Genomic DNA, 17615 nt, shown 5'->3' with positions numbered 1-17615 from the left:
GACTTCTTTTTTAGTAGGGTCCAGGAGAGAGCAATGATTGCTTATGTAGATTCCAATTAAGTATTTTGTAGGTAGCATTCTTTAGTTCGGGCAATACATCATTCATGGTCCGATTTAGAAAACTATAAACAGTCACCCAATGTTCAGACAGTTACACGTGGTGCATTTTCTACCTTTATCTGCCAAAAGAGCGATAAACGCGTAAAGCCTGCAATTGCATTCTGTTTCAGATTGAGTAAATCCCTCCGTTCGAGTTTCACGATAGAACCAATGGATTTAAGCCTCTGTAATATCACGCCGCTTGCTGTACGATGCTGACTTAAGGGGTATAACAATTTCCCTTTGCTCTGGCACCCTGTACACGTACAGTACCTTTGGATGCGAGTCATGAAGTGGCTTTTCACATGTGCACGACAGAGTCAGAATGTAAACCAATTAGATTTGGACTTCAGATGGAAATGAATTGTTCAGCTTTCCGAGTAAGGGGGAAATGTTCGTAGAAGACTGCCGTGTCGGACTTACTCGGACCAACTAACTTTTCATCCATGGTGGAGATGGTGCTTTAAGCTTCGACTTAATCCTAAAATAAGCCATGTTCTCTAAAATTAGAGATGATTGCCTTCAACGTGACACCACGCGGTTGCCTAACTTGTGGAACTGCCTATTTTTGCTAATCTGGATGTTAAAGGCACACGGGCTTATTCGTTTCTCGAAATATATCGTACTTTACATACATTAAAACAAACAAGAGAATCGCTGCACTTGGGTGGAGCAGTGGTGCAGTGGTTAGCGTATTGCGCTATTAACCTGGCGACCTGAGTTCGATTCCCGGTCACAAGTAACAACATCAACGTACGCTGGCCAGCTTGGTCTGACACAGCGTGGGGAGGTTTTCATCCAGCAGTGGAATGACAAATGGCTATACATTGTTAACTTTACTCACTGCACATAGCCTGCTTTTATATTAGCCTCACGTTATAAGTTAGCATGACGAATTAATTAAGTATTCTCGTCATCAAAACGTTTAATGTCTTGTCTTTTACTTTGTCTATTTGGTGCAATGTCCATGTGCTGAGTTATCACAGATTATTGTGAACCATGATGCTCCATGTGAAACAAAATGATTAGGAGGAGGAGGAGGAGAAGGGAGCAGGAAAGAGGGTCGTGATGTTGGTTGTGTGGATAAACATTCTGTTCAATGGCCCAGCATGATGCTAATGAGCAAAGCGATGTAGCAGAATCGACGCAATCTTCACCTTTGAGATGCGAACCCATTTGCCGCGTCTACTCTTGGGGGGCAATAAAGCTGCCATGGCAACCCTTTCAAAAATAACAAGAGATGGTAACTCGGGTGTTTATAGCTTAGGTCACAGCACACATCAAAATGGTCTCTTCTCAAAATGATCCTCAATCAACGTTAATGAATGAGTTACCTTCGTCTATTAGCCCTGGATGCATTCACTAAACCCAGAGGGGTAACACATTCCTGACTCTGATCTGTTAGTCTTTGGAGATTGCTGACCTTAAAGGAATTTTAAAACGCCTTCATTTGGAAATCGACTCCTGGGTTTTTAGTGCACCGTAAGGATTCTAAATACGCTTAGTTGGACTCCACGAGTCTGAGGATTTTCAATTCACTCTGAGAATGCTGAACCACAAACATGCATTACGTAGGAGGCTGACGATCTATTCACACATGCTGGCGTGTAAATGCATTCGTAGGAAACTTCCTCCATTGTTTTGTTGGTTGAAGTTTAATGAGTGGACAGGGAGCCGATGACACAATGGTATGGGCTTTCCTAGATTTGTTAAATGTTCCTGCACTTTGCACTTCCATCGTGTTGTTGTATTGTGTTTGTTGATGTAATGTTCTGATCCGCCCCTGCTGAACATCTGTGAACAAAGAGCTTTATAGCTCATCGGATTCCTCCTGCAGCATAAATACATATTCTGATGTACCGTGGGGCGAGCGACACACGGGTGAGTGAGATACGAAACACATGAGACGAGACGGGATGAGTGAGATACGGGGCAAACAGAATTAGACACACAGGCGAAGGGAATGAACAAGACACAGGAGATATGGGGGGAGCAAAACGTGCAGCGCTGTGAGACACGACGTGTCTGACCGGCGACTGAGAGAGAGTGCATTGGGCCGGGGGGAGCGAGGTGATGGGGTGAACATGATTCCCAAGGCGTGAAGTATACACGGGACAAGTTGAGTGAGATACGTGTTCAAATGAGGCAAGCGAGGCCAGGGGCTGCCTGAATATGTGACAACCACTATCAGAGAGGGATGTATGTATGTACTGTATCTTGAACCTCTTGCACTGAAAAGCCAGCTTAGATCAAGCCGACCATTTGCGATCTCATTCATCCCCACCTCCGCTCACGGGCGGAGTTACACTCCTCAACATCCACAAATCCCCCTGACCTTTCCTGACATCTCCTTCACCTTGTACCTCGCTTGCCTCATCCTGAACTCACCAAGGAGCATTAACCATCATGCTAACGTCAGTCATCCTCGCAGCGGCTTTTGGATGGCCATCGAAAAGATGCACGGCCCCTGCATCGCGCGCTTTCAGATGCGGCCGTCTGGAACGTTCTTCCTTCCGATATCATGAAGCCACTGGAGCTACGCACTTTCAAGCATCTAGATTGGAAACTCGTTTATTTAGAACTGCTCTTTGTGTTTAGTTTGTTGTCCCTCCACCGCACCACCGATTAACATGGTTGGCTACGAACGGTGTGAAAGAAGTTCAACATGCATATGTACATGCATACAAGAGAGAAAATATTTTTTGGGTAAAAAAACAGGTATTGACAGGCGGGGGGGGGGGGGAGGTAATGCAATTTACATGATTAGTAATCGCGCTTTATCAGTGTCCCTTATCACCGGTCTCAAAGTATGTTGCACTTCTTTCGTAATCAGACACACGTTTGAAGTTACTTACGACTGCATTTCTAGACGCCGTAGAGTACATTTATAATGCAGAGATGCAGTCGGTCATCGGCGGAAGAAGAGAAAGGTCTTGAGCCTGAACTTGAACGCTAGGGAGTCGACAGCACGGATGGCTGAGAGAAGGGAGCCCCGGACCACGCGGTCAGCGGAGGAGAACGAAGTGACTTCCCACTTCGGGAAGATTCGTGGCCAGCATCGATAGAAAGCCTGGAATTACTGGAGCGCGCAAAAGTGCACAGAGGGGGAGTAGAGTGGCATGAGAGCGCAAGCTGGAGGATGAATGTGACAGATCAAAAACAACCCAACACCGTTGACCGTCAACGGTGAATCAGCCTCGCATCAGGCAGCGGCATTTGTCACCCGCTCTGACCCGCAAAATGCTGCAGCTCGGAATCTCGGAATTTTCGTTCTTGACCCGCAACCCCCCCCACCACCACCACCACCAGTGCCGGATTAAGCTAGTGCGTGGCCTGTAGCACATGTTATGAAGGGGCCCTAAATAAAATAAAAACTAAATATTAAAACACAATTTTAGTTTACTTGCATAGTAAAGTAATTGTATTTTTTTATTTGCTATACAGCCAGATATTAGACAAATCGCTAACCTTAAAGACCCGGTCGTTCATAAAAGTTGAAGGCAGTCTAGTACTATAGCAATAGAGCAAGTGCAGAATCACTGAACCGGAATTGATCGCTTGAAATAATTTAGCGCGGGGCCCTTGAAAGTGCGGGGCCCGTAGCATTTGTAGCTACTTGTGCTACTGGGATCATTCGGCACTGACTCCCAGCACCCACGTCGCGAGAACGGATTTCGCTTGGGCGAGGTCACAATCGCGCGTGATGTACACGTAAGTCTACGGTATCTCGACCTTCGCTGGACGATTACATTGGCACAACGGTAACGGGATGTCAAAGCTGTCGACCCATACGGTTTACCCAGTATTCTTGTACAGGAAAATTAAGTTTTCAGGTCCATACGGCGCACAGCTGTTTCAATACCTGTTTGTTTGTGTTTCTGCCTTGCGATGGGACTTTGTAGGATGAACGTTGAGGGCACAGAGTGACCGATAAAGTTTGAATTGGCCTGTAATAAGGTAGGCACTGATAAGAGGTTGACATGTATGAGATGTATCGTCTATGTTAAACACAAACGACAGCAACAATAATCGAGTAAGAAGAAGAATGACAATGGCCACTTCGCGTGCAAAAAAAAATCCATTATAAGTCCAGCAACATGCAATCGTGCGGCACAACAAAAATGTCACAGCAACAGGAGGACGAGGTCACTCATTAGCGAAGCCGGCTGGCCAACAGTGACCTTCACTCGCTATACTTATTACAAAAATAAATGTCCTTGTTTATTGTGCGACATCAAAGGGGTTCCATCAAAGCGGGGCGTGTTACTCAGAAGGCTCGGCCGAGCGGCAAGGCGCTTGGTTGACGAGCGAGACAGCCGCTGCCCCGTTCCGTGCCATCGCTGGCACCGTTCCGTGCCATCGCTGGCACCGTGCTCCCGGGAAGATAACGCGGCCGCACCTCATGCGAGCCGCGCGACTCTCGCCAAAGAGCCCTCGGGCCACCACGCAAGCGGCGGTGTTGTCCGAGGACGGAAGGGTTCTCGCTCAACACATTAGCGAGTTGAGGTCACCGTTGTTGTTGTTGTTGTCGTCTCGGGAAGGCTTACGCACGTTGTGCACGCGTGCGCGTGTGTTTGTGCGTAAGTTGGCACAGTAGAGGGCAGAAGGTGGTGCTTCGGTCAGTGATCTCAGTCAGTCGACCCAATGGCACCTGCTGGGTCTGTCTCATGGCTTCCTGCCAACGGGCGTTCGACACTTCAACATGCACCTAGCCTGGTACAAGCGCCGTGGTGACGTCAACGCCACTTCGTGGCGAATGGCTGTTGTTGTATGTGTGTGTGAGTGGCCTCGGTTTAGTGCGCTGCGCTACGAACCCGGCGACCCGAGTTCGAATCCCGCTCACGACCAATAACAGTGTCAAATATTTGAACCAGTCCTGGGTCTCCCCTAGGTCGACTCAGCGTCAAATGAGTACCTGGTGCGGTGTGTAAATATCGCAACTGGGAAGACAAAAGGCGAACGGGCGTGGCGCTGGTCACCCACACCCTCGTGTGCCGTGCCGGCCTTCATAGGCGCTACTCGCTTACAGCACTTGCCCCAACAGTCTGCTAAGGCTATACGGGGGATCTTTGTTTTTGTGGCCTCCTGTCAGCAGCGAGAGCCTTTGGCACCTCATGTGACGGCAAGGCGCAACCTCGCCTGACACAAGCACCGTGGTGACATCACCACCACTTAGTGGCGAACGGCGGTAGTTGTTTTTGTTGTAAGTGGGTGCCAAAGAATATAAAAAAAATAATTTTGCTCAAAGTAATGCGCAGCAGACCTGAAGTCAATTACAATTATAATTGTGTCAACTGTAACAATGTACAACCACAATGTAAATGTATTTTTTAATAACAATACTCCTGTGTTTGTAATTATATTTAACCCGAGGTCTGATGAACATTGGGTAAGCACATTCCGCTCAGAAGCAAGCGAGCCGAGTTTGATTCCAGGCCATGGCCAAGGCGCACATCTGATCCGGTAAGAGGCATTGTCCCTTCACCAATCCACATGATCCGTTGATCAGTGTGGTAACGTATGGTCGAAACAAGCCCCATGACCATTACGGTGCGTTAAGCCTTCATCCAGTCACAAAGGGCTGAAATTATTTTATATTTATTTAATTAGAACAGTGTGTACAATGACAATCAATGCATGAATTTTAAGAGGTGGTTTTCTCTTTATGTTAGAGTCACATTCGCCGTTTCCAGTCACACGGTGACAAACAGAAAATAAAAGTTACAGAGTGAAATATCAGCCTCAGTATTTTATATAAACAAGCAATCATCATGTCGACTCTTTAACATATTACAAAATTTGCAACTCAACCATCGTACAAATGTAAGGCAACACAACATTCAAATTGCAATGTCTTTCAGTCCACACTTCTCTACCAAAATACTCGTCAATACTACGCTTTACCCCCTCCAATTTGATGGACTGTCATCATTCGGAAATACAATTCAATTAATGACGAGATAATTTTTCACATTTTTACTGCCTTGTATATCTGGGTTTTTTTGCTTGTTTCATTTGTGTAGTTTTTCACTCCATTTGCACAGGTGGAACAGTCAAATCATGATTTGCACAGCAAACTGCGTGTATATTAAAAAGTTAAACCTTACAAACGTGATTGGATGCATTGATTACGCTGGAAAATTTGATTTCGAGCTTATAATCAATAATAATACATTTTATTTGTGAGCGCTTTTCTGAATACTCAAAGACATGCATTGTACATGACTGCTAATTACACATTGACTTTATCCTAATCATTTACAGTCCTTGATCAATCTACTCCCAGAGGGAGGCCTTCCCATGCCGTTTCAGTCATAAGGGCGCTATATATATGAATTAAGTAAACACTAAGCAGCGGTTAAACCAGAACGTATGTATGAAGAAACTGACATTGTCTTCAACTCACAATGATACTCCTTGTTGTGGCATAATGTGGCGGGGTCCCTGGTTTTCATTGAGCTGTCACTCCAGCGAAACGTGACCCCTCTATTAACCTGCCTCTCGGCCACCCTCTGAGTCGCACACACTCAGCTTGTCACGTTCCCAAACACGGCGAGATGTTCCGCGTAAACAACATTTCATGTGGAACACATTACTGGGGAAACAAACACATTCTCAGTTGACAGAAAATGCCCTTTTCCACAGAGCCTGTAGCTGTACTTGGTCTCATTGCCCTAACTCTGGGGAGTGCAAATGGATTTCACAATGGTCGCCAATTTAACCCACGTAGCCGAAGAACGGGGACCTTATTAGTTGCAGAACGATGCGCGGACTCATGATATATTCATCGAATTGTGTGATTTTTCGATTCGTGCAAATTACATGCAAATACCTGCTGTTATGCGCAAAAGGATAATGTTCCATTCAGGCTAATTTAGCAAGCACAACTGTACAAACGAGATAGAAATAAATGAGACGATACAAACACGACGGTCATACAAGACAAGCAAGAAATCAATTATTGAACGGAATCACAACTTCAAACCATGACAACTCATAGGATCAATGGGGGGGGGAGGGGGAGGGGGGCGTTGGGGGTTGCATGATTACACGCCTAGTTCTTGTGGAGCGTTGTAATGACAGAACGTAGCGCACGAGGTAGTGACGAGTTCCATGCTGGAGTGAGGCCTCACCAACACTCCCCTCTCTTAAAAAGCCACGATTCGATGTTGGCACTCCCGAGTTCCAGTTGGTGTCTGAGGCTGTGGCACAGTCCTGGGGAGAATGCAATGCCATGGTATGCGTCCAATTTGCTATGCTGCCAAAAACTAATAGAGCAGCTGACGTTATAAACAGCCATTCTCATTTGACCGCGAGCGAACACGTTCCTGAAGGTTCTCAGCCCTCAATGAGCCAATAAGCATAAATTTCGCATACGTTTTAATATTGGTTGAAGTGTACAGTGCTGTAATAATTCATAGGGGTGTAACGATGCATCCATTCTTCAATATCAATTCTCAAGCTTACAATACAACTATTACACCTGTGATGCACTAATATTCGCGTGGTATATTTAATGGTTTTATAATGACCCTAGAGGCGGCTACATTTACCGCAATGTTTAAAATAAACTATCCATGAATCGTGGCAAGTTATTACATTCCGATGGGGGTAATGTTATGATGTTGAACTATATTTAAACCATCATTATTTCGTCATCCAGTTTAAGCGCAATTAAAGATTACCATCCCACCACGGCCAGGATATGACATGTTCCAGTTGGTGGTATTCTGTGACACCCACACTCCGGTTTAATCATCCCAGCTGCAACCTTTATAAGATGCTCGAATTGGCATGACTGAAGCCCTACCCAAAGACACTCCGCGTGCCACCTTTTATTGCCCGAAGACGAACACCATGCTACGCGCTTCCCAGCAGCATTGCCATGCAATGTGTGTACAATTAATGTGGCTATTGTAGGGGAGCCGAGTAAACAGGTTTATCGCCATTCCCCTTAACTACAGGAAAGCTTCATTCGATACTCGGAAACGTGACCCTGCGTGACACGGCGCTACGCGACACCTCAACTCGCCACATATTATACCTCGTCCATTAACTTCCTCCGCCTACCTCATTAAAGGAATACCAGACGTCCCCCTGGGCGTCTGGTATTCCTGGTGCGATGTGGAAACCATCGCCACTGGTGCTGGCCACCCAACTCCTCGTGTACCGTGCCGGCCTTCATAGGCGCTATCTAACAACACTTGCCCAAACAATCTGTTAAGGCTAAACGGGGGACCTTTATCTTTGTTTAATGTATGTACAACACACACAAAGTAATCTTTACGCACTTTCATTCCATATACCTCAGGTCACCACGTGCGATTTGCAAAAGTCTGCAAAATTACTCGGGTTAATAAGCATTTATTGGATACCGGGGTTGATGTCTCATCGGCCCAACCCACGTGGATGCCTCCTGGGTTAGAACACAAAAATGTAAAAAAAACAACAACAACGAAATGAGTCACACCACGCTGCTGCAGATCCTTGACCTTTCGGACGTGGGTGGCTATCCGTCATAAGCTTTTATTTTTTTATTGGACTCTCCACTCAAGTATGGCCATTTGCAGATAAGCGGACCACGGAACGGGGACCATTGTTTTCATTTCCACTCAATAGGCAGCGGGCTCGTGGTGTTGTTTCTGTTTAGGGAAAGGCCCCTGTGAGTCGCACACCTGGCGGACCTGGAGATTTACGAGGAGATCCTTTGCCCGTGCCACGTGCGTGCCACACATATGAAAATCAGTGAGGCCTTTCACGTGATACACGTACAAAACACGACCCAAGAATATCACACCACGATTGTAATGATAGCAAACACCGCCTTATCGGAGTAATTTAGAATCTGAATATGTATTTTATACTGGAGGATCTGATGAGCTAAAAAGTTATTTTTCACAGATGTCCAGTAGCGGCGGCTCAGAACGTTACAGCAGTACAACAACACGATACGCGTGCAAAGTATAGGAAAAGTTAAACAAATCACTTAAAAAATATACAAATAAAACGAAACTAGAGATTTCTAACTCTTTGGTTATTTCGGTAAAGTCACGTAGGTAGAAAAAATAATAATAGATCACGACGTTTCGATCGCAACACAAGCGACCATCTTACCAGATAAAGCCCACTGAGCTTTCAACAATTAACATATTTATATTTATGTACATATAACAATATAAATATAGCTGAGGGAACCGTGGCACAATGGTTAGTGCTCTCGGCTATTAAAACCGACGGAGCAGAGTTAGATTCCTGGCTATGGCTAACATCAGTGGTGATATCTGAACTTATTCTGGGCGACTCCCCCCACCCCCCTTCATCCCTTCATCAACCCGTGGTGAAGTATGGTCAATCAACCCTGAGAGTCCACCATCAAGCAGTGGTTTGGCAAAAGGGTTGTGAATAACGATGACATCTGCGTGCGTGCGAACGCTTCAAGCGATGACTTAAAAGCAGAGAGTGGCAGCGGCAAGGCCATTGAATAGACGCCGTGAAGCCATCTCTGTATTTAGGTGCCAAGTTCAGAGTTTAGAATGTGGATTCTCCATAATAGAGGGGGTCATTTTGGGTTAGATCGCGTAAATATAAATGTGCCGTTAAACCCGCCACCACCCGACACAGCAAATTAGTATTTTTGATAGTATTGGTCGCAAAAGCCTACGTGTTAGAATCTGGATTGTAGCCTCCAGTTTATTTGCCTGACAATATATTGTTCATCCTGCACATATTTCTCAGGTGCTACTCTGCAGCAGAGTTGTAACTCTGTGTCCGCCTCGCTCTTTAATAAATTGTGATTAAATTCGAGTTAAGTACTGTATTGTGCTGCGCTGTAGCGCCTCTAGTGGCTGCAGGATTCACATGAACTATGATCATTAAAAACATCGATGTAAATCACATTATTGTTACAATTAATTCGATGGTCGAATCGTGAGCAAAGGAATCGATATAACCGAGTGAAACGGTGCAAGTGACTGTATTACCTAATACTTTGTAGCAAGTGAAAATCAAATACAATACCGTAATGATTTATTTTGCAAAGGATAATTGTTATTACATTACATATATCGCTATTTTACAAATAAATACTGTATATGTATGATTGCCAGTATTTTTTTTTAAAGGGAACATATAAAGTTCCCATTGCCAGACTAATTATTTCAATTAAATAGAACTGTAAACATAAACCATCAATAAAACAAGACCTTCTTTGGAGCAAAACATCCTTAAACTTTATTAATCTCTTTTAGTTCAAATAACCGGAAAACGGCCCCCAGCAAGCATTTCGTGCTGTCGTGAAACTCGCAGGGCTTTTAACGTTACACGCAGGTCTGTGATCAGGTGAAGGCGCAGCCCCTGCAATGTCTCTCTCTCTCTGTCTCTCGCCACTGCTGGCAGGAGGGCCTCCTCCACTGGAGGGAATAATAACGCAGAGCCCCAACGAGGACATATTTAGCCGACTATTTCACGCTGGCCAGACGTCTTGGAAGTACCCACACTTTACCCCACTATTTCACGCTGGCCAGACGTCTTGGAAGTACCCACACTTTACCCGACTATTTCACGCTGGCCAGACGTCTTGGAAGTACCCACACTTTACCCCACTATTTCACGCTGGCCAGACGTCTTGGAAGTACCCACACTTTACCCGACTATTTCACGCTGGCCAGACGTCTTGGAAGTACCCACACTTTACCCGACTATTTCACGCTGGCCAGACGTCTTGGAAGTACCCACACTTTACCCCACTATTTCACGCTGGCCAGACGTCTTGGAAGTACCCACACTTTACCCCACCAGGTCCGGCCTGCCGATCGACGGACAGTGGCGAGCCCAGTCAGAATGAACGACGACGAGACTTAAATTTTGACTTAAAGCTTTCGTGACTGCAGTAATTCATATTCGTAGCGCTTTCGGTAAAGTCACGTTGAAGGGAAACAATAAAATAATTAAAAATAATAATAAAATAAATATTTCATTTTTTTTTGTTTCCCTTCAACGTGACGATGAGACTATTTTTTTTCATAAAATCTATTATAAAGGTTTTTGGGTTAGATCGCGTTATTTATAAATGTGTCGTAACCCTCCACCACCCGACACGGCCAAACAGTAAAAAATGTGTCACGTTTACAAAGGACGAATAGTTCACTACTTTAGGCCACTGGTGTGTTGAAGAATAAATCAACATCATTTAAAATATGGTAATTACATCCAGCTTCATCGGGCAATTTGCCAGAATGGTAAAGCCCTCACTTGCTGCCGGTCTTAAATAGAGCAGCAGCAAGGTGACGTCATCATTTAATTCATTCATGTGCAGTGATTTGAGGCGGAGAGGGGGAGGGTATTGTAATTATATAATAGATTGGAAATAATTCAATTGTTATTCATTGGTATTTGTTTCCCTTATAAGGAATTGTATTTGTATTATATATCTTATTTCATAATACGCTTCCAGGCCGCACTAAGCCTGCAGCTGTCAGAGCGATTGAAGTTATTTGTAGTTCTCTCAATTTCAATGGATTCTCTAATTAGTCTTGGTCAGTAATAATTAGTTTTACACAACACTTCAACGTTATCAAAATCAATGAGTGTCCTTGTTACCAGGTAAGGTCCACTGAGCTATATTGCTGTTTCTCATAAGCGACCTGCCGACAAATGATAGCTCAACGCAGTGGGTTGTCATTTGAACATTTACTGCAGTCAAATAATCTAAACGCATGTTTCTAAATGTGGAGGTGAAAAACCGGAGGACCCAGAGACAAATCCACGCGACCACGGGGAGAGAGACACGCAAACTCTAAATATACAGCAGGCGTTAGGGTTTGGATCGACCCCATGCCCTCCTGCAAACCAAGCGAAGGAGATAACATCTCCTAGCCATCGCTGCGCTTCTTGCTAGGTGGACAGAGACTTTGGTAGGTAGGGAATGATTTATGAAAAACTTGCTCCATTACCATTGTTTTGCTTGGGCAAATTTTGCCGAAGACACCCTTACGCCATCTGCTGGCTTCCTTTGAAAAAATGGAAGTAACGGCTTGAAAACAAAAAAAAATCAAGGCGGCCAAATGAAACGACCGGGGTTGGCTTGTGTTGAATCGAAGGGGACGCCCTTCAAAAAGATATGCATCGCCAAAGCAAAATACAGCTTTATTGTAAATACATATATTTATTTAGTTAAATATAACAATCCTTTCCAAATTCAGCAGCGACTGTAAAGCACTTTTAATGCCAATAATGATTAAACCGCGTATTACATTCGGGATCGCTTTAACTTTTAAACAGCATAAGCCATATAATCCACTATTTTTATTTTCATTTTGATAAATAAATACTCTTATATAGAAATACAAATACCTAATCTTCAAAGTATAACGGAGAAAGCAACAATGTTAAAGGAGGCTTAGGGCTCACGCTCCCCGTGCAGCGCGAAGAGGATTTTCGCGTTGCCCGGAGAGGATTTTGTCAAAGGCAGAGCGGAGAGAGAGGGAGGGATTCAAGTGAGAAGGGAGACTAGGGAGTGAATATCCAATTTACACGCAGACACACCTATAAAACTTAACAGACTATTGTGGCACGTGCTGTTAGTGAGCACCTATGAAATCCGGCACGGCACAAGACGAGGTAGGTGGCCAATAGCACCCCGGCCGCCTTTGTCTCCCCAGCTCCGATGTTTACACACGGCACCATGTACTCATTTAATGGCAAGTCAACACGAATGAAGAGACATCGTCGCCGATTGTTCAGAGAAGAGCGAGCGCGCTTGGGCCGTGCGCGTCACTCGAAGGGATGATGGCCTGTGGTGGATCCTAACGATGGAAATTGCCATCCAAAGGAGCGAACACGCTCGAGAGAGATTGTCCGTCAAAGAAGATGGGAGCATTGCGATGCGTTCATGGATTTGGTGCGTTGCGTCAACCTCGAAGGAATGGCGATGGCTTTTGAAAAGTCGTCAGCTAGCAGTGGGTAAATCACGGCCGATGATGATGATTATGGCGATGGTGACGAATGGCACGCGATGAGATTCCTCCGCGTGCGAACAGGTGGCCCCGTCGCTGGGCTCAGGCAGGCTTAACGCCCCTCGGCTAACAGGGGGATCTTGGCCGCACGCTCACTTGGGGTGTGGGGGGGGTGTGCGTAGGGAGGGCTGGTGGTGGGGGGTGGGGGCACGAATTCCAGCGGTGCCCACGCCTCCACCCCAGCCGACAGGTGCGTCGGATTAGGGGCTGTCCGGAGCGCAGCGGTGGTGGCGGTGGGGAGAAGAGGGAGGTGGGGATGGAAACGCGCGGTGGGCGAGAGGCTGGGCGGTGGTGGTGGGGGGGCACGTGATTACGCACAGCAGGGAAAGTGGGAAAGATAAAGAAATGGATAAGAGCGCAGGATAAGGGGGGCCCACAGCTGGAACCCGGCTCTGAACGGGCAGCGTCAACACGGGGAGACCTTTGACTGGCCACGTGTCCCCTTATTTGGTAAAGATGTCACATCAAATGATCCCCCGGTGTGATCTGGCGGGAAACCAAAACACTCCTGGGTTTGAAAAGAATATCAAAACAAAACTCAGCAGCTCGCCATCCCTGAACAACTGTGCAACTCCGATTAGCACGGTTGGCTACGTACGGTGCAAAATAAGTTAAACGTACAAACATGCTTGCTGTTGAAGCCGGTGTAACGATGCATCGATCCATCTCGTATTATGTCATCTTAAGCTCACGTATTTAAATGGCATCGTGTGATCAGCTGTGGCCGCTACATTCACCACGATGACCTCACTGCACACGAGTCGATACCATTGCTCCATCTCCACAGCGGCCGCCCACTCAGGCGTGTTCCACTCCTTTGGCTGCTATTCCATAATCAGTCTCAACCTATCAATAGGCATGTTATTAGTTCATACAATATCATTCTCATTATTCCATCCGTTTTGTTGTAATAATTTAGAAATAAATACAGTTTATAGAATGTTTTTTTTAATTGTTTAATAACCGTGACGTTAAAAAAGCTAAATTAAATCAAACGTAAGCAATTCTATTCGTAAGAAAACACAAACACACGCGATGCTCCAGAGATGTCTGGTCATCCCGAGATCTCAGACACGGCACCGCCACTGGCAAACCAGAGCGCATTCTTGCATCGCCACGAAAAAAAAATGTGTGGTCTGTTTTTGTCAAAGCTGCGTAAACTACGGGGATTCATTTGCAAACCACTCCAACACCCACGGACTGTAAATCTCAAGACTCCTAAATCTTGACTTAAAGCTTTCGTGACTGCAGGAATTCGTATTCTTTGGGTCTTTCGGTAAAGTTATTTTTTTATTAATTTGAACCTATCCACGTGACTTTACCGAAAGACCCAAATAATCTCAAGATTCTTGTATATTTTGGGTCACACCTTACGCCTACTGCTAAGATGTTGACTTTGGCTCTCGACCGACCGCCGATTCGTCTCGTTTGTACGTTTCTACAACAACAACAACAACAAAAACCCATCAACCATTTCCTCTACACATTAAGCACTCCCGATGATTATTATTATCGCGCAACAGAAACGGATAAATCCACCAGAAATTAGGGCAGACGTCGCGACCTCTCTCCATGTGCTCAAGCCCTTGCCTCTGGGACACGCTTCGTCCTTTGGGCCCAGCTACAGCGGGCAGCAGGGGGCGGCACCGTGATGGGAAAGTGACCGTGAGTGAGCAAGAGAGACACGCAACGCCCACCCCCCCCCTCAAACACTACCCCCGCCCCTCCCCCCCCCCAAAAAAGGGGACCTTTTTCTTATTCCATGGACTCAAAACGGTGAAGCAAGAAGCTTCTGTTTCACCGAATAAGATGTGATCAATCGAAACGGCGACCTCTGGGGGCCCGATGTTGCCAACCGTTACACCACGACGCTGCAGTTGAAAACAATGGGGCAAGTTTTGTAAATGCTCCACCCGGCAATATGTAAACTAAACTAGTAGCCCACTGAGCTATACACATCTTTCTCAGAAACGACCTGGCCACAAATTATAGCTCAACGAAGTGCCTTATCGTGTGGAAAATTATAGCAGCCAATTACTCTCAACGCGTGTTTCTAAACGTGGAGGGGAAACACCCGAGGACCCGGAGAAAAAATCCACGCGCCCACAGGGAGAACATGCAGACTCCAAATATATATATGGGCGAGCCACATTTAGTCTATTGGCAGGTCGCGTGTGGTGGGGCAAAGCGGGGGTACCCCCCCCCCCACCTCATTAAAGACGTATGGCTAGAGTGGAACAGTAGACCAAAATGCCCTCTACGTGGAGGCTCCCTCTGGCAGCAATGACGTATTACTGTTGCTATTATTATTATAAGATCTGCTGACATTGCCATCATCATGGACCATGATCTACTGCTGGATTAATGCTTCTCCAAGCCATCACCATCTGATTTCATTGCTCCATCTCCATGGTGGACGTCATCTCGGGCATGTGATCTCTTTTCCACTGACATAAAATAGATATTTTGCCAACATGTTGTAAAAGAGCAGCAGTAGCAGAGAATGAGTGAGGTGCATGCCAGAATACCCATGACAAAGGGGCTTTAGGTATAGATGATTTGGTAAAATGAGATTACGAAAAATTCCTGTTGTAAATACACGCTACATTTCTGCTTTAACTCAGCAAAAGCAACATATTTTTAAAAGTGGAAAACAGTGGCAGGTGTGTAATACTTTGGAAAAACTTGAGGCTTACATTTTTCCCTGCTCTTAAACTCATAAACTAAGACAGCTGACAAAAGCAAGATAGTGCCCAGTGTGAATTAAAAATACAAATGTTGCACATTCGTCAACTTCACTGCATCTGTTTTTTTGCAAAGACACGCATGGTGGCTTCCTATTACTCAAGTCCCAGATGTATTACCCTGGCCTGCATGTCAACAGCACGGAGGCTTATGGAGGCCCTCAGATCTGCTTCGTGTCTCGTCCTTGGATGATTAGTAGAACAGTAACAATAGCTTGTGTGTGTGTGTGCTCAGCAAAGCCGAGTCTTTATTAAGCCATGCTTGTCCCTGTACTGGAGCTGATATTCCCAGCAAACACTCTGTAAATCATTACGTTTGTCCAAGTCGTTGGGGAGTTTTTTCTTCTTTGGAAAATCTGTTTTTGTTTTTCTTCTTTCATCTTTTTGCTGCAGATTTTATATTTAGGGTGCCACTGCTTCTGATCTCGAGGTCTGACCCTAAAATTATTGCAAGTGAGGTTGGGACTGTGCAAACAACCACAGCTGCTGTCATCCTTCCTTCAAGAGATGTTTGTCTCCAAAAACATGGCTATATCATTTACGATTCACCCACTGTTGATCTCCTCCACCGCTCGTTTCATGTTTTTTATTCCCCTCCCCTCCCTTTTCGCTTCTGAAGTTCGAAGCTCACTTGACCTGTGACCCAGCACCTTTCCCATGAGCCCCTGGCGAAAGACCGCGGTCAGCGGCACACGTTTGAAGGCCGGCAACGTCAAAAGGCCTCTCAAAATTAGCGGGGAGAGCTCTCCGACCTCACTCCACCATCTAGGCCCATGGGCCTTCTGCTCCGTAACCTTTCCGCTGACACTAACGAGGAAAGGCGCTTTGGTGTCGTCGGGCATTTTGCGGCAGAGGCCGCACAAGGAAATCATTTACGGGTGGGAGATGCAATGGGTCTTTTGTAAATCCTCCAAGTAAGTCTCAGATAAAGGGATAAAAAACTGATGACATTTGAAAATAATAATCCGATTCATATTTCCAAAAACCACGCTCGATTTCCAAGCGTTTGAAAGTCAACTGGATAAGGCAGTCGATACAATACGAATATATCAAAAGTGTCTTTGTTCCACGTGCACAGAAAGAGGGCAGGTTATATGCAACTCATGTATACGTAAGGGAAAGAGTGGTGGAGCAGTGGTTAACACACTGCACTACGAGCCTTGCCCCCTGCGTTCGATTCCTGACCACGGCTAACACTGGTGGAAAATGTTGAATTAAAACCATTCAGGCAAGCCAACCGCCCTCAGCCAGCACTGACCAGCGTGGTGAAGTATGCCAAAACAACCCCCATGAATAATGTAACACGGGGAGGCCTATATTCATCAGTGGATCGACAAAGCATACTTACAGCAAGGCACCCGCAGAGTAACGCAGCACCACAATTTAAATTTTTCCGCCAAGTAAAATGTCAGTCATGCTTCAACAGCTCTATGCTTGTTGGAATTTTTTTTGTTAAACCATATTAACTGCCAATTGGAAACACATGCCAAGAATTGTTGAAAGTGATTTTCCCTAACCGGGCTAATTTATTTGTTTGACTTAATGAATCGGGACTACAAAGGGCGGCGATTTGATAGACTCATTCATGTAAAAGTGGCTGGATGTGGTTATTAAATTAGCCGTGCTGGCAACAAGACGCGCCGTGATTAGGGCTGGAAGGAAGGCAACTGGAACACTTGCCTAGCGCAAATGAGGCATTAACAACAGTGGCAGACTTTGGCGAATTTCAAATGTTAGGCCAATTACACAATAGCACGTA

This window comes from Petromyzon marinus, chromosome 6, assembly GCF_048934315.1.
Source record: "Petromyzon marinus isolate PM22_M1 ecotype Great Lakes invasive population chromosome 6, UKy_Petmar_22M1.pri1.0, whole genome shotgun sequence".
NCBI lineage: Eukaryota > Metazoa > Chordata > Hyperoartia > Petromyzontiformes > Petromyzontidae > Petromyzon > Petromyzon marinus.
The sequence above is the reverse complement of the archived record's forward strand: the minus strand, read 5'-3'. Positions refer to the sequence as shown.